The sequence below is a fragment of the Pan troglodytes genome, chromosome 6 (genome assembly GCF_028858775.2).
Source record: "Pan troglodytes isolate AG18354 chromosome 6, NHGRI_mPanTro3-v2.0_pri, whole genome shotgun sequence".
NCBI classification, from domain to species: domain Eukaryota; kingdom Metazoa; phylum Chordata; class Mammalia; order Primates; family Hominidae; genus Pan; species Pan troglodytes.
The window spans coordinates 94,771,497-94,798,476 of NC_072404.2; the positions used below are offsets into that span (position 1 = coordinate 94,771,497).

At 36.4% G+C, this 26,980-nt stretch overlaps 1 long non-coding RNA gene across 1 annotated transcript in view; it reads left to right on the top strand.

Annotated features, from left to right (window-relative positions):
* Positions 1-1,550: 1,550 nt before the first annotated feature.
* LOC107976087 (uncharacterized) overlaps positions 1,551-26,980 on the top strand; it is a 67,880-nt gene continuing 42,450 nt past the window's right edge. Inside the window, exon 1 of the long non-coding RNA XR_001719726.1 lies at positions 1,551-1,687. This is a non-coding gene — a long non-coding RNA (uncharacterized LOC107976087). The remainder of the gene's footprint in view (positions 1,688-26,980) is intronic.

Here is a 26,980-nt window from a genome sequence, read left to right on the forward strand (position 1 = left end):
AAATAAATACAATGAGTATTTTATATTAATGTAAAAAATAGTTTTATGTTAAATGACATATGAATATATCTACAGTGACTTAGAGATTGTGAATCATTTCACTACAGTCTTAATTTCTAAATTAAATCCAGCAGCTTGCATGTGCTACCTCAAGATTAATTAAGAAAGACGTATGAAAATAAGATTATTTGGTTAGCAAAAAGTCATAGAATTTTAGAGCTAGAAGATAATTTAGAGATTGCTAAGATTTGTGATTTCTTATATTAATAAATTGAAGGCCATAAATGTTATTGGCTTGCCAAGTTTCTTACAAATATATTTAGTAATCTCTTGCCAGTCTTGATAGTTACACTTCTAAAAATTCTGTGTTTACCAAAGTCATAATTAGAAAATCAAATAGTTAATTTTAAAAGGAAATCTAGAAAAAAAGTAATAAGACTGCATAATTCACATCAGCTTATAATGTCTTCATTTAAAAATTAATCAGATTCATGGTAGGAAAGAGCCACTCAAGTAGCTACCCTTTCTTAAGCATTATCTCTTCAGAGTATTCATGAATACAGTCCCATGATCTCCTGAGGCAGATTGCAATACAACTTTTCAGGTAAAAGTTGGACCAATTTTTGAATTTTATAAACCAGATCCTACTACTTTGAACTGAATGACTTTTGGATTTGTATACGCTTTGTTTTTTGTCATTTTTCCTGATCTGGATAAATTACATGTGTAATCCTCCAGTGTTTGAAAAATATTAGCAGTTAATATTGATATATTTAAGTGTACCATATATTCTTTTCTAGGCCTTAATTTCTATCATGTAAAGAGAGGTTTTTTTGCCTTCTTTAGAAATTTCAAAAATATATCTACATGGACAAATGAGCAGAAATTATCATTGTGGTTTGTTAGTAAGGGAATTAGAGAAAATCACTGTAAAAAGACCATATATTTTAGCATTATGGTCAACAGGCATAAAACCAAGTTTTCTCAAAACTTCATTGAAGAGAAATAACAGTACATGGACAAGTAGGTCACAGCACACATTTCTTCACCCAGTCCAATGTTCTCAAATTGCGCCTTTATATTTTAGCTTATGAAAGTGTTTATAATAGATACTAGTTATAGTATATAATACATCTATAGTAGATACTATATAATAGATATACTATTATATACTAGCTATATAAGTTATATAACTATATAAGTTATAGTACATAGTATATAATAGATACTTAGTTCAGAGAAGATAAGGCCTGCCTTCCTCTCTTGTTCTCTTTCTCTTCTTCTTCTTCTTTTTTTTTTTGTACAAAAGATTGGTCCAAAAAGATTAGCTAAGACATTTATTAATATGGAGTGTTATTTACTCAAACTAGGGCTCTCATAGGCATTGAGTGGATAGATAGTTTTGTGTGTGCTAGATACATCAGTTTACTTGAAAAGATTGGAAATAAATAACAGGAAATTGGTTGGTGCTTAGATAATTATTGGAAAGCAAAAAATAAAATTAAGCTAGGAAAATAATAAGAATCCTTTATTCTTTGCTTCCACTCAGGGTGAATCAGGACCAGTGCAATAAATCACCCTCAATACTTCCTGTGAATGGCAACTGCTGAAGGGAAGCTTCTGCCTCTCATCATACACTGCCTCAGGGGGGAACAAAATAGATCATTACAATGGAGGCCAAAGAGTGGTAAGAAAGTTCTACTTATTTTTATACCGACTTATTTTTATTTTATACCTCTAAATAATTTGTACATGTTGGTTAAGTATGGAGAATTGAATGGGGTTAAAACTAATTGTTGTTTCTAATTTCATAAAAATATTCCAATTATGGCAACATCTAGCTGTGTGTTAAAAATTATTTAAAATAAATTCCAAGATATTCTTTTATTGCTTGAATGGAAAATGTTCAGGGCCTTATCTGCTATCCAGTATAATCTTGTCATTTTTGTGGCCACTTATGCTACAACTTTAAGTTTTAGGATTTCCATTAAAAAAAAAAAAACTGCTTTTCAAGAATGGGAGTAAACTTTTCATTTTGCCTTGAGCCACGGCCAACTGACAAAGTATTTATTTTTGTTCTTAAAAATATATACATTGACTTATTTTGGAAAATAACCAACTTTCATGTTTTGGCTTGAAAAAGTTTCTTTTTTTCCTAATTTAAACCCATACACGTAAATACACACCTTCTCTGATTGAGAATAAAAAACATTGGAAAAAGAAGTTATTTATGTCTCACTGCAAAAAGTTATATCCATATTGGTTTTTAGACTTGAAAATGAAGAATGAGAACAGTCAACACAACAACAAAACAGCTTAATGTTTAGTTAGCTCCTTCATTTTACAACTGAAGAAACAGGTTACAGAAAGGTTATTGGTGCTGGAAAGGAATCAGTGGCTATTCACCTCCAGATCTATGGAAAATAAAAGACACAAAGGATCCTTGCCATCAGCTATATTGTGGTGTCTTTAGACAATAGGACCAGAATTATGTAATAGCTTCATTATATTTTATGTCATTTAGGATTATTTTAAAAATGTGAAGACAAAATATATCTGTAATTTAGAGAAAATGTGCTTACATAATATATTTTAGAACATCCAAATACAGCAATAAAAAAATAAAGTAAAATGACTTAAGAAGGAAAATGGCTTAAAAATACAATGAAATAAATTGAAATGGCTTAGTGACTACGTGAGGTTGTCACTCTTTACATTAAAAAATTTGTTTTAACCTTGGGGAGCAACTTTTAAAATAGTAGCTACATAACTTAATTTGGGCACACATTTATAGATTACAAACTTATTAGCAAGGAGTTTTGGGGAGAAAAGATTAGAATTTATTGCCAAGTAAGTCCAAAAGAAAAAAAATAGAAAAAAAACCTCCTGAAATTATACCAGCACAAGAATAGAATTAGATTTAAATAAAAATTTAAGCAGTACATCTGTTAAGGAAAGTGAAATATGATGGCACTTAACTATTGATTCTTTTGTGGGAACCATGAATTGTGTTTACAATAATGTTATGTTTCAATTACATTTTTTAAAAATAAAAGATTTATGCCTTTAAAAAGGAAAAAGACTCTCAAGAGCAAGATGTCAAATTACAGGAGCAGAACTACACGAAAGAAAGTTCCCCTGCAAGGTGGATAATCACCTGATTATAGAAATTAGGAAAATAAATTAAACATGTTTTACTAAATTAACTTTTTAAATTAAAAAGTTACAAAGGATATAGATTTTAATAGAGTGAAGTAAAGCACATACGACATGGTATTTTAGGCTTTCCTTTTTCTTTTGTTATCTTTTAGTGGCAGGTCTAGTTAATTGTTATAAATATATACAGGCCCTGTATGAGAAGGCAATACTATAGGTGAAAATAATTAAAGCAGTCCCTGGTTACAAACAGAATACTTTTTTTTCAGTTTATCACTAGCATTTCATAAGGCTATTAATGATTCAGGAGCCCAAAGATTTTAAAATCTTTCAACATTATGTATAGATGAAAGTAAGTTACGTTTTGAAAGTATAAAGGGAAACCTAAGACAAATGACTGATAACAAAGAATTCCAGTGGCTTTGGGTTCTTTGTGTTTTCTTAGATCTTCAACTGTAGTATATACTGAAAGATTACAAATTATGAATGTTAATAATCATGGCAGCGGCAGCCCGTCCGGGATGGCCACTGAGAAGATGTCGGCTAATATGGGGGCGGTACAGAGGGGCTGCGTGCTCCGCGGAGCCAGTGGGGGCCTCTCCCACTTCCAGGTCCTCTGGGCCGGAGCCCGGTGTTTCCCCGCACAGCTATAGCTGCCCAGCTGTGGTTCCAGACCCTGGCATACCTGGGCTACTGGGGGCTGGGAGCTGGCAGGAGCCCCGCCTCCTACCTAGTTGGTGGAATGGGAGCCCCTCACTCCCTGGTGCAGCTGCAGTTGCATAGCCAAGGCTACAAACCTGGGCACCTCTGCACCCTTGGGGTCCTGGGAAGCCACCCGTATCCCGCAGGTTCCCTGCTTCCATTACCTGGGTTCCTCTGCTCCCAGCGCCTGCTCTGATTTCAGATCAAAGTTGAGGATGAGCTCAGGCGCTGTGGCGACCTGGCCGGTTGCGCGCACACTCAGGGCAGCACTGATATGCCAGCCCCCTGCTGCCTCAGCCCTCTCCAGACTTTGGGTGCTGACTAGCATGGGAGGGAGGCTGCTGGAGATGCCGAAGGCAGCTCAGGGTGGGCCTGCAGGCACCCGTAGACATGAACAGTCTGGGTGCCCTGGATGACATGTAGATGGCAGCAGGAGGCAGACAGGCTCCTGGGCAGAAAGGGGTGGATCCCTGGTGAAGCCTCACCTTCAGGCGAGAAATGGCCTATGGCATGGGGACCAGGCTGTAAGTTCCAGGTGGAGTCTGTGGCTTGAAGTGAAAACTTCTGGTGCTTTTTCCAGGCCTTCCCATGGCCACCCATAGACCAATTAGCATGCACGGCCTCCTATCTGAAACCTATAAGCCACCCCCACCCCCGACTCAGCCAGACTCACAAAGACGTCCGAACGACCTGCCTGCAGATAGCAGCTACACACTCACTCAGGATCTCCTCTTTGCTAAGAACTGCATATTCCTTCGGATGACCTGCCAGTGGAAAGGAGCTACCCACTTCAGGCCTCCTGAGAGCTGTGCTGTTGCTTTATAAAGCACCTCTTGCCTTTGCTCACCCTCCAGTTTTCTGTGTACCTCAGTCTTCCTAGATGCGGGACAAGAACTTGGAATCTGCTGAATGGTGGGAATGAAAGAGTTGTAACACAAACAGGGCTGAAACAGACACCCCCCTCCCCTACCCCTGACTCGCCATATTGCAAATGACAAAGAGAGCAGAGCTGCAGCCCTTCGGAAAGCCCAGACCTAGCTCATGCACCCCTTGCCACTCCACACCTGGCTCACCCTTGTAGATCCGGGCTGGCAGCATGAGCCAGGCACAGCCTGCCAGGCCGAGTGGGTGGTGGAAGGAGCCCAGCAGGCCTGAGCAAAACTTAGGCAAAGGTGCCACTGGCCGTAGAGACTTCAGGCTGGAAAAGTGACACCCTAAGGATCCTAGGACAATAATTTATTATCTTAAATAATGGGATATATTTTGTATGACACATATATGATATCCTATGAATTTCAGTCAGGGTTGTGCCAGTTAATGTTCAAAAACCTATTTTTCAGGAGAAAAGCATCCACGATCTTTTGTTGATTTCTATGGTGTAAATACTCCCAGCAAAGCCACTTTTTAACTGTCAGCAAGGCATCTTCAAATACTGAATTGGAAGTAGATATGGAACATACCATGGGCTCTCAAAAGCAGGCGTAAGTCTACTCCAGCAACCCCTGATCTTAACTCACCATCCATGCTTTTCTATGCCTAGAATATCTTACCATTAGGTCTGGGCACAAAAACTTAATACACCTATGTAATTTCTACATGATTTTGTTAATTACATTTTTGCTTAAGATGAAATGATCAGTACCTATGGCACCTTAATAACTTCACAAAGTCATTAAGCTAGAAAATTGTATATATGATTGAGATGCAGATTGGCCTTTTGAAATTTTAATATAACATACTCATTTGCTTGAGAAAAAAATTATTTTGTAATAAGACTTCATCTATTACACAGAGATGTGGTACACAGTAAAGAAGTAAACAGCTAATTTTTGGTGCAACTGACTTCATTTGTATGTTATCATTGTTCCCACTTCTTCACTATCAGTGTTTTCCAGGCTCTGTGTTTGACCCTTAAATCATATAATTCTACACACCCAGAACATTAAAATAAAATTAGGAAACTGGCTTTAATCACTACATGAAATCCTTTGGTATCAATATGTTCTGATTTTATCCTTAGCCTTAATTTTTTTGCCTCTTCTGCTGTTATATTTTTTCTAGTTTTATATGTTGTATCCAAAATCCCTTAAAATCACTATGTAACTTATAAGGAGAGGTATAAGTATACAAATTAAGTTAAAAACCTTTCTCATACAGTTGATCCTCATTACTTATGGATCGTATATTTGCAAAGTTTGCCTATTCACTAAAAGTTGTTTGTAACCTTCATGTCAACACTCATGTTTTCACAGTTATTTGTGAAATGCACAGAACTGTGACAAATTTGAGTCACCTGATGCAAATGTTCCCAGATGACATCAAATAAGGTGACACCATGCCTTTCTTGCTTCAGGTCTCAGACTATAGAACAAGTATCTTTTTCAAGATGTACTTAATGCCAGGTGTTCACATTTTAATGCTTCTTGGGGCAATTTTGTTGTTTAAAATGGCCAACAAGAGTAGTACTGAAGTACTTTCTGGTGTTCCTAAGTATAGGAAGACTGTGATGTGTCCTAATGAGAAAATACATGTGCCACATAAACTGTTCAGGCATGAGTTATGTGCAGTTGGCTGTGAGCTCAATGTGAATTAATTGATAATAGAGTACATATAAGAATGTGTTTGGCCCTGTACTCACAAGGTTTATTATTTACTCATAAGGTTTATAACCTATTTGTTGAACTTCTATTTAAATGAGATACTTAGGATTATTTTAAATTATATTTTCACTATTGCTTAAGCTGATCATTTTAAAATTATAATCTTCCTAGTTAGGAAAATGGAAATTAGAGCAAGAGTTAGTGGAAAAATCATTTAAAAAGTCTTCATTCCATTTCTGCAACATCATACAACAAGATTGGCCCAGAGGCAGTGGAGCAAGATAGTGGAATAGAAGCCAGCACCATTCATAACCTGTGCTGTAACACCAAATTTTAACAACTATCTGCACACAGAAAAGTACAATCACGAGAGCCAAAAATCAGGTGAGCAATCACAGTACCTGGTTTTAACTTCGTATCATTGAAAGAGGCATTGAGGAGGTTCTGAGAGACAGTCTTGAACCACAGATGCCACCACAGAGTATGTACATTTGGCGGAAAAAGAGCACAGTGAATGGGGGTTATTACCTTGAACTCAGTTTTGCCATGTCATAGCAGAGAACAAAGCTGAACTGAGCTCAGCCAATGACCACACACAGAGGGAGCATTTAGACCATATCTAGCCAGAGGAGAGTCATCCATTCCATTGGTCAGAACTTGAGTTTCTTGGAAAGTCTCACAACCACAGGTCATAGTGCTCTGGGTCACTAAACAAACTGAAAAGGCACTCTAGCACTCAGGGACTGATTCCTAGGCAACTCCTTGTGCTGGGCTGAAAGCCAGAGGACTAGGGTGGCATGTGACCTAGGGAGACACTAGCTGAGGTAGCTAAAGAAGGGCTTGCATCACTCTAACCCAACTCCAAGCTGTGGAGCTCGCAACAACAAAAGTGTCTCCTTCCTTCTGCTTAAGTGGAAGAAAGCAAAGACTGGAAAGGATTTTTTCTTGCATCTTGGATACCAGCTCAGTCACGGTAGGACAGGGCATCTGGCAGAGTCGTGAGACCCTTATTCCAGGCCCTAGGGATTCATCACTGTTGACTAAACAGCCCCTGGGCCCTGAGTAACCACCAGTGATACCCAGGTAGTATGCCATGGGCCTTGTGCTCTAAGGCATGCTGGCTACAGGTGTGATCCAGCATGTTACTGGTTGTGATGGCTACAGTGAAAGACTCCTTCTGTTTGAGAAAAGCAGAGGAAAAATTAAATGGGACTTTGTCTTGCACTTTTGCTACCAGCTTGGCTACAGTGGGGTAGAGCAACATGGAGGTTTTGGGGTCCTTGAGTTTAGGGCCAGATTCTTGGACAGCACTTCTAGACCTCACCTGGGCCAGTGGTTAGCCCACTACCCTGAAGGGTGAGTCCCAGACCTGACAGTATTCACCACAAGCTGATTGAAGAGCCCTTGAGCTTTAAGTGAACTTCGGTGGTGGCCTGGAAGAACTTCCTTGTGGGCCTATGGTGGTGGTGCCCACAGGAGAGGCTCCTCTGTCTGTGGAAAGGGGAGGGAAAAGCTGGAAAGACTTTATATTGTGGTTTGAGTGGCAGCTTAGCCACGGTACAATATAACATCAAACAGATTTTTAAGGTTTTTGACTCTTAATACCTGGCTTCCCGAGAGCATATGTGGACCCGCCTGGGGCCTGGGAGAACTCACTGCCCTAAAGGAAGGGCACAAACACGGATGGCTTAGACACCTACTGATTGTAAAGCCCTAGGGCCTTCAGTGAACACAGGTGGTAGCAAGTAGTAGTTACAACAGGTCTTGGGCAAGCTCCAGTGCTGTCCTGGCTCAGGTCTGACCCAGTGCAGTGTCAGTGGTGGTGGCCACATGTGTGCTTGAATCACTACACCCCCAGTTCCATGTGGCTCAGCAGAGAGAGAGAGAGACTCTGTTTGGGGAAATTAGGATGGAAGAATAAGTGTGTCTGTCTGGCAATCTAGAGAATCCTGGAATTTATCCAAGACCACAAAGGCAGTACCTCTACCAGTGTGAAAAACCACAGCAATATTGAGGTCTAATTCTCTTTGAATACCTGGAAAGCCTTCTCAAGGAAAATGGTGACAAACAAGCCCAGACAGTGAAGACTACAATAGATACCTAACTCTTCAATTCTCAGACATCTACAAAGATCAAGATTATCCAGGAAAACATGACTTCACAAAACAAACTAAATAAGGCATCAGGGACTAATCCTAGAGAAACGGAGACATGCAACCTTTCAGAGAGAATTCAAATTAGCGGTTTTGAGGACACTCGAATAAATTCAAGATAACACAGAGAAGAAATTCAGAATTCTATCAGGTAAGTTTAACAAAGATATTAAAATAATTTAAAAGAATCAACAGAAATTCTAGAGTTGAAAAATCCAGTTGACATACTGAAGAATGCAGATGTCTTTTAATAGCATAATTCATTGAGCAGAACAAAGATTTAGTGAGTTTGGAGACAGGCTATATGAAAATAGTCAGAGGAGATAAAAGAAAAAAAGAATAAAATACAATGAGGCATGCCTACGAGATCTAGAAAATAGCCTCAACAGGGCAAATCTAAGAGCTATTGACCTTAAAGAGGTGGTAGAAAAAGAGATAGGGGTAGAAAGTTCATTAAAAGGAATAAGATCAGCGAATTTCCCAATCCTAGAGAAAAATATGAATATCCACATACGAGAAGTTTATAGAACACCAAGCAGTTTTAACCCAAAGAAGACTATCTCAAGGCATTTAATAATCAAACTCTCAAAGATCAAGTATAAAGAAAGGAACACAAAATCAGCAAGAGAAACTAATAACATAAAATGGAGCTCCAATATGTCTGGCAGCAGACTTTTCAGTAGAAATATTACAGACCAGGACAGTTGCATGACATATTTAAAGTGCTGAAGTAAAAAAAAAAAAAAAAACTTTTACCCTATAATAGTATACCAAGTCTAGTTATCCTTCAAGCATGAAGAAGAAATAAGTACTTTCCAAGACAAATAACATGAGACTTATCCTACAAGAAATGCTAAAGGGAGTTCTTCAATCTGAATGAAAGGGATGTTAATGAACAAGAAAAAAAATATCATCTGAAGGTAAATAACTCACTGGAAATAGTAAGCAATTGGAAAACACAGATTATGATAACACTGTAATTGTGGTGTATAACCTTCTCTTATCTTAACCCTTTTCCTGTTTGCCCCAAGAATACTCACTGGCAGCACTTGTGGCTGCAGTGGTTATCCTGAGATAACTATGCCATGAAATATCTCACTTTTATTATTATTTTCACATGGCTTTAGTACATTAACCTTGAAAACCCTATTTATATCATTCTCTGTTTTCAGTAGTGGTCTTTCCATTTACAAAATATAGTAATTCTCAATCACTAAAAATGTCAAATCTTAGAAAATGTAGCATTCCTATGTGTGATGTTAACATCATTCTTGAATAGTTGTTGGCTGAAGATTCATTTGATGAATTTGATTTTTTTCTGAAATAGACGATTCTGATGATTCAGATAATTCTAATGTTAGTTCTGTTTAGGAAATAGTTTTTTAATACTTTATTTTCACATTTAAGGAAGGAGAGAAGGAAGAGAAGACTACCAAACAACCAGAAAAAAAAAATAACAAAATAGCAGGAGTAAGTCCTTACTTATCAATGATACCATTGAACATAAATGGGACTAAACTCTCCAATCAAAAGTCATAGAGTAGGGGAACGGATTTTTAAAAAGACTCATTGATGTGTTGCCTACAAGAAACACACTTCCCCTATAAAGAAACACAGAGACTGAAAATAAAGGGATGGAAAAACATAATCCAAGCCAATGGAAACAAACAACAAAAAAAGCAGAAGTAGCTATACTTATATCAGACAGAATAGGTTTGGGAAAAAAACTACAATAAAAGACAAAAAAGGACATTATGTAATGATAAAGAGGTCCATTTAGCAACAGGATATAACCACTATAACTATATATGTAGTCAACACTAGAACACTCACATATAAAGAAAATATTATGAGAGAGAGAGAAAGAGAGAGAGAGAAAAAGAGAGAGACCTGAATACAATAATGGCTGGAGACTTCAACATTCCACTTTTGGTTTTAGACAGATGTCCCAGACAGAAACTCAAGTAAGAAATATCAGACTTAATCTGCAGTATAGAAAACATAAACCTAATAGATATTTACAGAAAATTTCATTCAATAGCTGCAGAATGCACAGTCTTCTCCTCAGCACATAGATCATGCTCGAGAATAGACCATGTTAGTTCACAAAACAAGTATTAAAACATTCAAAAATATAGAATTTTTTTTTTTTTTTGAGAGGAGCCTCGCTCTGTCACCCAGGCTGGAGTGCAGTGGTGCCATCTCCGCTCACTGCAAGCTCCACCTCCCAGGTTCTCCTGCCTCAGCCTCCTGAGTAGCTGGGACTACAGGCACCCGCCACCATGCCCAGCTAATTTTTTGTATTTTTAGTAGAGACGGGGTTTCACTGTATTAGCCATGATGGTCTCGATCTCCTGAGCTCGTAATCCGCCCGCCTCAGCCTCCCAAAGTGCTAGGATTACAGGCATGAGCCACCACGCCCTGCCAAAAATATTGAAATTTTATCAAGCATCTTCTGACCACAATGGAATAAAACTAGATATCAACAGCTAGAGGAATTTTGGGAACTATACTAACACATGGAAATTAAACAATATGAGCCTGAATGACTAGTGGGTCAATAACAAAGTAAAAAATAATTGAAAAATTTCTTGAAACGAGTGATAATGAAAACACAACATATCCAAACCTATGAGATACAGCAAAAGCAGTACTAAGAGGGAGATTTATAGCTATAATGGCCTGTATCAGAAAAGAAGTAAAACATCCAATAAATAACCTAAGAATGCATCTTAAAGAACTAGAAAAAGAAGAGCAAATTGAACCCAGAATTATTAGAGGAAAAGAACTGACAAAGATTAGAGCAGAAGTAAATGAATTTGAAATGAAGAAAATAATACAAAAGGTCAACAAAACAAAAAGCTATTTTTTTTGAAAGAAAACAAAATTGACAAACCTTTCGATAGACTAAGAAAGAAAAAAGAGAGAAGACAGAAATAAATAAAATCAGAGTTGAAAAATGAGACATTAAAACTGATACCTCAGGAATTCAAAGGATCATTAGTGGCTACTATGAGCAACTATGGCAAATAATTTGAAACATCTAGCTTTAATTGATAAATTTCAAATGGATGAATTCCTAGACACATATAATCTACCAAGATTGAACCGTGAAGTAATCCAAAACATGAACAGACTAATAACACTTAATGAGATGGAAGCTGTGATAAAAAGTCTCCCAGCAAACAAAACCTGGGACCCAATGGCTTCACTACTAAATTCTACAAAACATTTAAAGAAGAACTAATACCAATCCTACTCAAACTATTCAAAAAAAAATAGAGGAGGAGGGAATACTTCCAAACTCATTCTATAAAGCCAATATTACTTTGATACCAAAACCAGATAAAGACACACACACACAAAACCAAAACTGAAGGCCAGTATCTCTCAGGAATATCAATGCAAAATCTTCAATAAAACACTAGCAAAACAAATTGAACAACACAGTAAAAAGATCATTCATAGCAACCGAATGGGATTTATCCCAGAGATGTGATAAAGGTTCAAAACACTCATATTAGTCAATGTAATACATTATACCAACAGAAAAAAGGAGAAAAACCATATGATTGTTTCAACTGATGCTCAAAAATCATTAAGATTCAACATCCTTTCATAACGTAAATTCTCAAAAAGCTGGGTATAGAAAGAACATACTTCAACATAATAGCCATATTCCACAGATCCACAGCTAGTATAGTAGTCAATGGGGAAAAACTGAAAGCCTTTTCTCTAATATCTGAAACAAAAAGATGCCCACTGTCACCACTGTTGTTGAACATAGTCCTAAAAGTCCTAGCTAGAGCAATCAGAGAACAGAAAGATATAAATGGGATCCAAATTGAGAAGAACTAGTTGAATTATCCTTGTTTTCAGATTATATAATGTTATATTTAGAAAACCTAAAGAGTCAACCAAAAAACTATTAGAACTGATAAATGAATTCAGTAACACTGTAGGATACAAGATAAACATACAAAAATCAGTAGCATATTTATACACCAACAGTGAACAATCTGAAATATAAATAAAGAAGTAATAAAGTAATCTAATTTACAATAGCCAAAAATAAAATTAAATACTTAGGAATTAACCAAAACAAAGTGAAAGATCTCTATAACAAAAACTATATAATACTGATAAAAGAAATTGAAAAGAACACCAAAAAATGGAAAGATATTCTATGTTCATGGACTGAATAAATCGATATTGTTAAAATGTCCACACTATGCAAAGCAATCTACAGATTCAGTGCAATCCCTATCAACATATCAATGACATTCTTCCCAAAAACAGAAAAAAAAAATTCTAAAATTATTTGGAACCACAAAAGACCCAGAATAGCCAAAGCTCTCCTGAGCAAAAAGAGGACAACTAGAGAAATTACATTACCTGACTTCAAATTATACTACAGAGCTATAGTAAACAAAACACCATGCTATTGGCATAAAAACAGACATATAGACCAATGGAATACAATATAGAACCCAGAAACAAATCCACACACCTATAGTGAACTCATTTTTGACAAAGGTGCCAAGAATATAGATTGTAGAAAGGACAGTCTCTTTATTATAATAAATGTTGCAGATAAAACTTTATATCCACATGAAATTGAATGAAACTAGGCCCCTAACTCTCAGTGTAAACAAAAATCAAATAAAAGTGAATAAAGGCCTTAAATCTAAGACATCAAACTATAAAACTGCTACAAGAAAACATTGGGGAAACTCCAGGATGTTGGTCTTGGCAAAAATATCTTGAATAATACCCCACAACCATAGGCAACCAAAGCAAAAATGTGCAAATGGGATCACATCAAATTTAAAGGCTTCTGCACATTGAAGGAAACAATCAAAAAAATGAAGAAGCAAAAGAGGCAAATGACAGAACAGAAGAAAATACTTTCAGACTACCCATCTCATATGGCTTGGCTCTATGTCCCCATCCAGATCTCAATTTGTACCTCCCATAATTCCCTTGTGTTGTGGGAAAGACCTGGTGGGAGATAATTGAATCATGGGAGTGGATCTTTCCCATAGTGTCCTTGTGATAGTGAAAAAGCCTCATGAGATCTGATGGTTGTAAAAATGGGAGTTTTCCCGCACAAGCTCTCTCTTTGCTTTCTGCCATCCACGTAGGATGTGACTGGCTCCTTCTTTCCTTCTGCCATGATTGTGAGGCCTCCCCACCCATGTGAAACTGTAAGTCCACTAAGCTTCTTTCTTTTGTAAATTGCCCAGTCTTGGGTATGTCTTTATCAGCAGTGTGAAAACAGACTAATACAGTAAATTGGTACCAGTAGAATAGGGTGTTGCTGAAAAGATACCCAAAAATGTGGAAGCCATTTTGGAACTGGGTAACAGGCAGGGGTAGGAACAGTTTGAATGGCTCAGAAGAAGAGAGGAAAATGTGGGAAAGTTTGGAACTCCCTAGAAACTTGTTGAATGGCATTGACCAAAATGCTGATAATGATATGGACAGTAGGGTCCAGGCTGAGGTGGTCTCAATTGGAGATGAGAAAATTGTTGGTAACTCGTGCAAAAGTGACTCATTATGTTTTAGCAAAGAGACTGGAGACATTTTGCCCCTGACCTACAGATTTGTAGAACTTTGAACTTGAGGGAGATGGTTTAGGATATCTGGTGGAAGAAATTTCTAAGCACCAGAGCATTCAAGAGGTGACTTGGGTGCTGTTTAAAGGTATTCAGTTTTAAAATGGAAACAGATCATAAAAGTTCTGAAATTTTGCAGCCTGACAATGCAATAGAAAAGAAAATCCTGGTCGGGCACCATGGCTCACACCTGTAATCCCATCACTTTGGGAGGCCGAGATGGGCAGTTCACAAGGTCAGGAGTTTGAGAGCAGCCTGGCCAATATGGTAAAACTCTGTCTCTACTAAAAATACATAAATTAGCCAGGCGTGATGGCGGGTGCCTTTAGTCCCAGCCACTCAGGAGGCTGGGGCAGGAGAATTGCTTGTAGCTGGGAAGTGGAGGTTGCAGTGAACCAAGATCACGCCACTGCCCTCCACCCCGGGTGATAGAGTAAGACTCCATTAAAAGAAAAAAAAGTAAAGTAAATTCCATTTTCTGAGGAGAAATTCAAGCTGGCTGCAGAAATTTGCATAAGTAATGAGGATCCTAATGTTAATCACCAAGACAATGAAGAAAATGTCCCAGGGCATGTCAGAGACCTTTGCAGCAGCCCTTACCATTGCAGGCCCAGAGGTTTAGGAGGAATAATGGTTTCATGGCCCAGGCTCAGGGTCTCTCTGCTGTGTGCAGTGTAGGGACTTGGTGCCCTGTGTCCAAGACACCCTAGCCATGACTGAAAGGGGCCAAGGTTATAAATAATTATAACAGCTTGGGCTGTTGCTTCAGAGAGTGGAAGCTCCAAGCCTTGTCAGCTTCCATGTGGCGTCTAGCCTGCCAGTGAATAGGAGTCAAGAATTGAGGTTTGGGAACCTCCACCTGGATTTCAGAAGATATATGGAAATGCCTGGATGCCCAGGTATAAATTTGTTGCAGGGGCAGGGCCCTCATGGAAAACCTCTGCTAGGGCAGTGCAGAAGGGAAATGTGTGGTCGGAGACCCCACACAGAGTCACTACTAGGTCACCGTGTAGTGGGGCTGTGAGAAGAGGCCACTGTCCTCCAGGCACCAGAATAGTAGATCCACTGACAGCTTGCACCATGCATCTGGAAAAGCCACAGACACTCGATGCCAGCCCATGAAGCAGCTGGGAGGGAGGCTCCACTCCTGCAAAGCAACAGGAGTGGAGCTGCCGAAGGCCATGAGAACCCACCTCTTGCATCAGTGTGACCTGGATGTAAGCAAGGAGATCATTTTGGAGCTTTAATATTTGACTGCCCCACTGGATTTTGGACTTGCATTGGGCCTGCAGCCTCTTTGTTTTGGCCAATTTCTCCCATTTTGAATGCCTGTATTTACCCAATGCCTGTACCCTCATTGTATCTAGGAAGTAACTACCTTGCTTTTGATTTTATGGCTTATAGGAGGAACGGACTTGCCTTGTCTCAGATTAGACGTTGGACTGTGGACTTTTGAGTTAATGCTGAAATGAGTTGAGACTTTGGGGGACTGTCAGGAAGGCATGATTGGTTTTGAAATGTGAAGACATGAGATTTGGGAGAAGCCAGAGGTGGAATGATATGGCTTGGCTCTATGTCCCCACCCAAATCTCATCTTGTTGCTCCCATAGTTGTGGTAGAGACCCAGTGGGAGTTAATTGAATCATGGGGGTGGGTCTTTCCCATACTGTTCTTATGATAGTGAATAAGTTGCATGAGATCTGATGGTTTTAAAAATGTGAGTTTCCCTGCACAAGCTCTCTCATTGCCTGCCATGTAATATGTGGCTTGCTCCTCCTTGCCTTCTGTCATAATTGTGAGGCCTCCCCAGCCATGTGGAACTGTAAATCTATTAAGCCTCTTTCTTTTGTAAACTGCCCAGTCTTGGGTATGTCTTTATCAGCAGAGGGAAAATGGACAAATATACCACCTGACAAAGGATTAATAACCAAGATATATAAGGAGCTCAAACAACTTTATAGGAAAATAATTTAATAATTCAATTAAAAAATGGGCAAAGTATTTGAATGGACATTTCTGAAAGAAGACATACAAATAAATGGAAGCAGATGTAAGAAAAGGTGCTCAGAGTAATGTGAATCAAGCTACAATAAAATATCATGTCACTCTAGTTAAAATGGATTATAGACAAAAGAGGCAATACTGAATGCTGGAAATTATGTGGAGAAAAAGGAACCCTTGTACACTGTTGGTGGGAATGTAAATTAATACAACCACTCTGAAGAAGAGTTTGGAGGTTCTTCAAAAATTAAAAATAGAGCTACCATACAATTCAGCAATCCCACTGCTGGGTGTATACCCAAAATAAAGGAAATCACCATATCAAAGAGATATCTGCACTCCCATGTTTGTTGCAGCGCTGTTGACAATAGTGAAGATTTGGAAGCAACCTAAGTATCATCAACGGATGACTGAATAAAGAAAATGTGGTATTTATACACAATACAGTACTATTCTGACATAAAAAGGAATGATATCCTTTCATTTGCAGCAACATAGATGGTTCTGGAGGTCATTATGTTAAAGGAAATAAGCCAGGCACAGAAAGACAAACATCACATGTTCTCACTTATTTGTGGGATCTAAAAATCAAAACAGTTTAACTCATGGAGGTAGTAGAAGAATCATTACTACAGGCTGGGAATGGTAGTGTGGGGGTTGGGAGGGAAGGTGAGGATGGTTAATGGGTACAAAAAATAGAAAGAACATGTAAGATCTAGTATTTGATAGCACAACAGAGTGACTATAGTAAAAAATAATTTAACTTTACGTTAATAAAAACTAAGAATATGACTGCATTGTTTGAAATACGAAGGGTAATTCCTTGAGTGGATGGACACCCCATTTTCCATCATACGATTATTATGCATTGCACGCCTGTGTCAAGATATCTGATGTACTCCATTAATATATACACCTGCTAGGTACCCACAAAAATAAAAACAAAGAATTGTCCCAAATCATTTTTAGCAAATGCAGTTATCAATTGGTTAGTTTTCTTTTTCCATTGATGTTCACATTCTCCACAAGACTGAAGCTATTCCATTTGTTTCTTATTTTTGTCAACACACTGTAACTGTGCTGACGAACTATCCTGTGTCTAATTATTGTGCTTTGTACCCGAGAGAGACTGCAAGGACATAGACACCACCATCACCAGGACAAAGCAATTCAGGGAAGCATGTCTTTGAATTCAAATTTCAATCACATTATTTTTTAATCATGAGATTAAAGATATGGACAAACAAGACCTAATGTGGGACCTGGAGACAGTGAGAGTGGGGTGTTTTGCAGATGTTTAAAAGTTACTGAGAATTACATGTATATACAAAGAAACTGTGCCTATTATCTCTCTGTGAATGCCTCCAAAGCAGCATTACCCAGACATATGGAACAGGTTTTTCTCTTCCCAGAAAGAAACTAAAATTTAAGGAGAAGAAATAGAACAAGCAGACAGAGAATTCATTTATTGTATGGCTCCTGTGGACCATATTGCACAGGGAATGACGCTGGGTAAAACCCCCATGCAAAAGTGGCTTTTATAACTAACCAACTCAACCATATGTTTAAAGCATTTTAAATTTCCCTAGAGTTGACTCTCAGAAATAAAACCAAGGACTCTTTAGTTAGTCCAAAGAAGTTTAATGTAACTTTGAACAAATTTCTTACAGTCAAACATTTTCAAGGAGCCCAACGATCTACTAAAGAATTGAGATTACACTGCAACTCCTAAATCAGCAGAGACTATAATTATGCTTTAATTTTTTTATATTACCTAGCACTCTAGGGGAAAATTCTGGGTTTGTTTCAAAGGTTAGAAGGTAAGGATCAGAAAGCCTTTTCAACGGAATATCTTTTGTTTCTTAAATAGAAGGCACACATACACACAGATCGATTATTTTTCATGTGATTCAACAGCAACATATGATCTCCAGCGAACATCAATTTTTTAATAAAGGATGAGTGCAATATAAAGAGGAAAACTATTAAGTATTGCACAACAAGAGAAAAACAAAAGATATTTAGTACTTCTTTATGTACTCCAAAAGAAAGACTAGAACCATACCTGCTTTTCAGTTGTTTGATTGCCCCCACTGTATATATTTGCCCTTGTTTATAGTCTCCCAAATTTTCCTTCTTGGCAAACTTCATTTTCAGCAGCAGAAGGCAAATTAGACATGTAAAGGAGTCTCAGAGCAAAGCATGACAGAATGTCTTTGAATTCAAATTTCTCATTGTTGTTTTAATCATGAGATTAAGGATGTGCACAAATAAGACCTAGTGTGGAGCCCAGAGACAGTGAGAATGGGGTTTTTTTGCAGATGTGTAAAAGTTACCGAGAATTACTAGTGGACAAACCAAGATTGTTCCTGTTATCTCCAATAGAATGGACAAAAAATAGAAAGCTAACTTATTAATAACTATATTTATTATAAGTGATTTGGATGTATACTATATTTTTGCTGAAATTAAACAAAGGTAATTTATAAATTGATACATAAATTATCATGTTTTTTATTTTCTCAAAAAAGAAGAAAACCCCTCTGGGATAAAGGGGAGGGTTGAAAATATTTTATGAAATGAAACTGTCTGGGTTTTTATGGTTCTCTGTTTTACGTTTAAGTCTTTAATCCATCTTGAGTTAATTTTTGTGTAAGGTATAATGAAGGGTTTCCATTTCAGTTTTCTGCATATGGCTAGCCAATTTTCCCAGCAACATTTATTAAATAGGGAATCCTTCCCCCATTTCTTGTTTTTGTCAGGTTTTTCAAAGACCATATGGTTGTAGATGTTATTTCTGAGGTCTCTGTTCTGTTCCGTTGGTCTATATGTCTGTTTTGGTACCAGTACCATGCCGTTTTGGTTACTGTAGCCTTGTGGTATATAGTTTGAAGTCAGGTAGCATGATGTTTCCAGCCTTGGTCTTTTTGCTTAGGATTGTCTTGGTCATACGGGCTCTTTTTTGATTCCATATGAAATTTAAAGTAGGTTTTTCTAATTCTGTGAAGACAGTTGATGGTAATCTGATGGGAATAGCATTGAATTGATAAATTACATAGGGTAATATGGCCATTTTCACGATATTTATTCTTCCTATCTGTGACCATGGAATATTTTCCATTTGTTTGTGTCCTCTCTTACTTCCTTCAGCAGTGGTTTGTAGTTATCCTTGAAGAGGTCCTTCACTTTCCTTGTAAGCTATATCCCTAGATATTTTGTTCTCTTCGTGGCAATTGTAAATGGGAATTCATTCACATAAGCATGGGCAAAGACTTCATGAGGAAAACACCAAAAGCAATTGCAACAAAAGCCAAAACTGACAAATGGGATCTAACTAAACTAAAGAGCTTCTGCATAGCTAAAGAAACTAGCATCAGAGTGAACAGGCAACCTACAGAATGGGAGAAAAGTTTTGCAATCTACCCGTCTGACAAAGGTCTAATATCCAGAATCTACAAGGAACTTAAACAAATTTACAAGAAAAAAAAAAAACAAACAACCCCTTCAAAAAGTGGGCAAATGATATATACAGCCACTTCTCAAAAGAAGACATTTATGTGGCCAAAAAACACATTTAAAAAAAAGCTTATCGATGATCATTAGAGAAATGCAAATCAAAACCACAATGAGATAACATCAGTCAGAATGGAGATTATTTAAAAGCCAGAAAACAATAGATGTTGGTGAAGCTATGGAAAAATAGGAATGCTTTTACACCATTGGTGGGAATGTAAATTAGTTCAACTATTGTGGAAGACAGTGTGGCGATTCCTCAAGGATCTAGAACCAGAAGTACCATTTGACCCAGCATTCCTGTGACCGAGTATATACCCAAAGGATTATAAATCATTCTACAGTAAAGACACATGTACCCATATGTTTATTGCAGCACTATTTACAAGAGCAAAGACATGGAACCAACCCAATGTTCATCAATAATAGACTGGATAAAGAAAACGTACATATATGCCATGGAATACTATGCAGCCATAAAAGAGATTGAGATCTTATCCTTTGCAGGGACATGGATGAAGCTGGAAACCATCATTCTCAGCAAACTAACACAGAAACAGAAAACCAAACACCATGTGTTCACACCCATAAGTGGAAGTTGAACAATGAGAACACATGGACACAGGGAGGGGAACAACACACACCACCGCCTGTTTGGGGGTGTGGGGCAAGGGGAGGGAGAGCATTAGGACAAATACCTAATGCATGTGGGGCTTCAAACCTGCATGACAGGTTGATAGGTGTGCAATAAATGACCATGGCCCATGTATACCTATGTAACAAATCTGCATATTCTGCAAGTGTATCCTGGAACTTAAAGATAAATAAAAAATAAATAAAATGAAACTGTCTGGAGTTGTTACTGCCTTTAAAAGGGATAGCACAGCTTATGTTGATAAAAATTGACATATATAGCCTTTCCTTACAATGTATAGAAATTGGTAGGAAGGAAGGAAAGGGAAAACTATTTTTAAAGCCTTTCTTATTCCCTCTGTGTTGCAAAAATGAAAAGATCACCTACTCTAGGACTCTATTCTTAGAAGGAAGGAAAATCTTGGGGTAGTGGTCTTTCATTTTAGTAAGAATATTAATGATTACAGTTATCCTGTAAATCTCCTCCCCCATTTTTAGGGCAAGATAATAATAATTTTTAAGTCACAAAAATTTTGTGAGAAATAAATAATATTTTGTATACTAAACAAATTTGTATAAGTTAAATAAGGTATATAATTATTTGTTATCAATAGAAACAGATAATCATAGAAATGATCATAGCACAGTTCCCTGGGAATTGTTGCCCAAATGATATTTCTCCAGAATATCTGAAAATGATCTGTGAAAGACCTATTCAGTGATTCTTTTTATCTTTTAGTTTTGAGGATAATACCAATCTTTTGGGTTAGAAATGGGGTTAAACTATAAAGTATTTCACAAAGTTGTAAGCAGAAAGCTAGAAGAAATATGTTTATACTGTATGGGCTAATGTCCTAAATTTATAGAGAAAAAAATTATTCTGAACATATAAATTATAAACTCTAGATATTTATAATACAGATTCAGGGTTGGTAAACACTTTCAGAAAAAGGTCAGATAGTAAATATTTCAGGCTTTGTGGGTCCCATATTCTCTGTGGCAACTACTCAACTGTGCCATTATGGTATGAAAGTAGCCATTGAGAATGTATTGAATAATGACTGTGGCAGCTTTTCAGCAAAACTTAATTTATAAAATCAGGCAGTTGTCCAGATATAGCCTATGGGCCATAGTTTATCAATCCTTGCTATGGAGTAAAACTAATAGTGTAATTCTGGACAGTTTCCTGACATCAGACCAATATAAGACAATGGGATCTAAAAGTCCATCATGGGCTAGCATAATCAGGAATTCTATTAGAAACGAATTCCTTATTTATTTATTTCTTTATTTATTTAACAGGTGTTGAACACTGCTTAGTGGCAGATACTCTGCTATTACCTAGGTAAAACAGACTTCCAGGGCGTGGGCTCTGCCTTCCAAAGAGAAACATGAATTGCATGATGACTGCTTGTTATACTTCAACAAAACTATAATGGAGGATAAAAAAGTATTTAAAGGCCCAATTAGAATGATCGAAGGATTATAAAGGCTTCTTTATGAAGATACACTTAAATAATTAGGACCCTATAATCTGGAAAGAATAATTAAGAGGTGATGTGTCTGATTTTATTAGAATTAACTTTATAGATGCTAATAGGTTACATGTGCTAATTTGTAGTCAAGATAGCTTGGGGAGTCTCTTGTTGAATGTTTTTGTGACTGCTAATAAAAAGACACAAACAATAATATGTCAGAAACAGAAATCAAAATTATAAGAAAAGTTCAGTATTCAAAAAATCACATTTTTTGTGTGTCTTACAGAATTCTTTTATACACATATAATACTTTTTGCATTGCTATTATCCTAGATAAGATGTAATCCTTTCTCAATTAACATTGTAGCATATATTCTCATGTTGTCAGTCATTACAATGATCATTTCATTCAATTTTGGAATTCTCTTCTGATGTCTTTGACTTTTCACTGTAGAGTATATGTTACCCTTTGATGTATTTCTATGTCATTTTTTTTTTCAGCACAGACTTCTATCCACTGATATTCAAATCTTTATCTCAACTATCTTTTGCATTTTCATAGGTCACATATACCACAAACTCAACATGTCCTGGAAATAAACTATCATAATCGCTGTTCAAAGCTGTAAATTCCTTCTTTATTCCTCATCTTTCCAAATAGTGATATCATAAACCAAATTCTCAAGACAAGATTCAAAGGATTACTTTAGACTCTTTGTTTTCCCTCTCCTCTGATTCTGCAAATAATTGCATATTAAATTCTGTCATTTTACCCCCTGGGAATCAGTGCCTTAGTGTAGACAGTAACATTGCTTGCAGTGATTATTGCAAAAATCTCCTTTCTAGCCTCCTGTCTTCAATTCATCTTCCTCTCTGCTGCAGAATTATCATTCTAAATGTACATTTGATTATGTAATACCTAATTAAAATCCCCCATTGACTGTGAATAATAATCCAGACTATTTAATCACAAGTAAAATAAATCTTACCAAAACTGGATTTAAATTATTGGGGCTTTACCAATTTAGAAAGATGTTATGGAGATGACATGATCCCTGGCTTGAATGATGTTTTAAAATTTATTATCTCTGATTCTCTGTCATGGTTTTCTCTGTCTCAGTCTCTCTCTCTCTTTTCTCTATTTTTTCCTTCAAAAAACTTTAAAACACTTGATTTTTTAGTTAAAGAATTAAAAGATTCAAAAAACACCTAAAAGTAATAGGTTTCAATACACAATTTGGAAATTATTGGAAAATTCTGCTTGGTTTTGTTCTCTGTCTCTTTCTCTGCTTTCTATCTTTCTCCCCTTTCATTATTAAAACATCCTAACCAATTCAATAAATGAGTATTTAAAAAGCTAAAAATACATCTAAGTATCTAGGGACAAAAGTTTATATAAGAAAGAAAATAATATGTTTAATGTTAGGAAAAGGAAGCTAACAGTCTGAAGATTGCTCAAGCTAAGATCACAGATATGTCTAGACTGAGCTAATTCCCACTGGAGGCTCCGCATTGTTAGACACTTAAGTGATTTTGATTATTTTTAGATATAATTTGTGTAAATTGATGTATATAATTTATATCACCATTTGAGTTATTCTAGTTTATTTTGATTATTTCTTTTTGTTGTTGTTGTTTAGCAGGTTAGTTAACATGCACCACAACTTCCTTCAATCATATCCTGTTAGATAAGAATATTAATAACAACACATGAAAAGTGACTTGGATATTAAAAATATATACATAGACCAATATAAAAATTCAGAAAACGAAAGTTGTATATACACATATATACACAAACACACACACTGCTAACTTATTATTTCATATATCTCAAACTATTTATTAGTGTTATATTCATGATTGCTAAGTTACTATTCTTAAAAGAAGTATACTTGAGAGTGCTAATTATTATGGGAATTCAATTCTCTGAAAATGAAGAAAAAGACCATTTTTAATTATAAAATGCAATTCCAAAGAGTTGTTTGTTAATTTTTTTGCGCCTCACACTGAGTTCTGAAGACATCTCTTACATAAAAGGAAGGGATTAATTCCAGTCTTGGGGCAGTCTTTAGGGAGAGACAAGAAATATCAACTTACATTTACAAAATGATGTTTCAGGGCCCTTTTGTTGAGGTCTCCACGCACCAGCTGATATAAGATGTTGAGTTACATATAAACACAGGGAAGAAGGGCCTGCACATATCTCTGTAGTAGATCTCTGCCTGATTGATCCACTAGACAAAGAAGTAATACTGTGTTAGTGGATAGCATTCATTGGTTCCCACAGTAATTCAAGTATTTATAGACATGCTTTTTCATTTTCCTTCATACCGAATCTTGAACCACTTAAATCCAGATTATACCAATTATCAAGTACAACTGTTTGAAATCAGGGTTCTTTGACAATACTTTAAAAGTTTTCTTTTAAACTATCATATGCATAGATGCTCAAAGACACCAGACTTGAATTTTCCCATGTAAAAATTATGTGAAAGACCCCTCTAATGGTCTACCTCCTCATATGTATAAAAATGTTATTATAGTTACAAAAAGAGACACAATCTGTTGCTTAAACAGTATTGTCTCCTTTTTAAAAATGGTTATTTTGAAATAGAATTGCAGCTGAATCATTAATAAATATCGCTACATAAAAATTTTACCACAATAAGCAAGCACCATGGGCATTTACCTGTGATTATTATGTTAGTACTTTACAATCCCTTAACTGAATAATTGAATAGAGATAAGAATACATAAATATATTTAATTTATTAGTCATCGTATTTGTCTGATTAGGCTTTATTTTTAACATTATAATACAGGGAGATCTTTGTGGAAATAACAATGAATATTTGCTACAACTGGGTATGACAGAGGTATGCTAAACTGGACCATATAGCTATAAATAAAAAAGAAAGGTAAGGTCATGTGAGCATCAGATTCATTTATATGGCATTAATTAACTGAATAATTACTACATTTATTTTAAAAATTCCTATGAGATAAAAAGTCATAGTAGATACAAGGTAGGTCTAAAACATTAACTCTGAACCTGAGAAATTAAAAATGAATAGCAACAGAATTAACAAAACTTGGGTAATGCTATTAATTACCCAGGCGTGGTGGCACATGCCTGTAATCCCAGCTACTCGAGAGGCTGAGGCAGGAGAATCCCTTGATCCTGGGAAGCAGAGGTTGCAGTGAGCAGAGATCACACCATAGAACTCCAGCCTGGGCGGCAAGAGCAAAACTCTGTTTAAAAAAAAAAAAAAAAAAATCACGTTGGTGAAGCATAGTGTTTTCAAACCAAATTATTGGAAAACTATGGTTACCAGGAGCAATACAAGGATTTTAAGACTTCGCTTTGAATTTTATGAATACTACGTATGTGTGTGTGTGTATAACTTAAAATTATATGAAAACATTCAAATTTATAATTTACTGCATATTAATACATTAGAGACCAGTAATATGTTAACTCATGCTTCAAATTTAATTGGCAAAGGACTTCTCATTTTTCTCCAGACCTTAAAATAAATGTCTCCAACTGTAAACCACATTAAAACGTATTTGAATTTATTATAATGTGTCATGGGTCTTCATTTGAATTTACATCTTCACATGGGCACCCATGTATTAATAAAATGTATGCATGAGTTCACGACCTAAACACACATACACCATGTTTCATTAAATGCTCAACGAGTCTCAGCCATGTATGCTGAGAGAACACTCATGTCAGGGAATAATAGTTTTTCAGTAAGAAGTAAACATCTAATATACTATGTTATCATAGACTTGTATCATTTCAACATTTAGAAATTCTATTTATTGTGTATTACTTATATTATTTTAATATTTAGGGTATAACGTTTGAGAGCAATTGATTAAATTTGCACTTAGAACTTATTATTTCACTTTAGTGTTTCTAAATCAACTTAGCTCAAAATCACGTGATTTTTTTTTTTTTTTTTTTTTTTTGAGACAGAGTCTTACTCTGTTGCCCAGGCTGGAGTGCAATGGCGTGATCTTGGCTCACTGCAACATCTGCTTCCCAGGTTCAAGTGATTCACCTGCCTCAGCCTCTTGAGTAGCTGGGATTACAGGTGCCTGCCACCACTTCCAGCTAATTTTGTATTTTGTAGAGATGGGTTTCACCATGTTGGCCAGACTGGTCTCAAACTCCTGACCTCATGTGATCTGCCTGCCTCAGCCTCCCAAAATGCTGGGATTACAGGTGTGAGCCAACATGCCCAGCTAAAAGTAGGTGATAATGCCAAGAGATCTTAAACAAGATCCAGTTACTATGTTTTAAATATACAGAATTTTGCTGGATGATATATATAAGAAACTTATAGGATTGCTCTATGTAAGGAGTCCTTAGTTCTGGAAGGGATAGAAGTTCAATTTACTTTTGGTTGTATTGTATTGCATTGCATACTCATTTACAACATAGTTATTGTTTAAAATTATTACCATGTGCCTCCTGTAACAAATTAATTGTCTAGTGCAATGTGGCAAATGTTATAATTATGGATTTTTTTAATGTAATCTGAAATGACTTCATCATAAGACTCCAAGGGTTCTTGAATCTAAACAACCAATATAAAGTAAATTTGAATCTGACATGCAAATGTTATTATCATTAACCATTTATATAGGAAAAAAATATATTTTTTGTCAGGAAATACATTTATAAAATGCATTTGAATATTTTCTTTCATATATGTCATCTGAGAATATAACTTTTAACAGCCATTTCCCATAACTGCTATAAGGCTTAACTTTGTAATATACTTTCACTTGTATTGGATCATTTAATTCTTCCAAGAAAAAAAAATGTGAGGTGGGAATTATACTCATTTTACAGTGAAGAAAACTGAGGCTCAGAGAAGTTGAGAGCTTCTGGTAAGACCAAAATATACTGTTCTGTTTTTCACAATATTTCCAGGGATGGAAGATGTACATATGAAAAAGAAATAGCACAAATTTGAAAGTACAAGACAAGCAAGCACAGTGCTTTCCACATAAGAAATTGAGAATTCTAAAAGTAATAAAGGAATGGAAGTTTTATTCCAGGAGCATCATGAGATGGACGTATGGCCTCAGCGCTCTGAACAGCA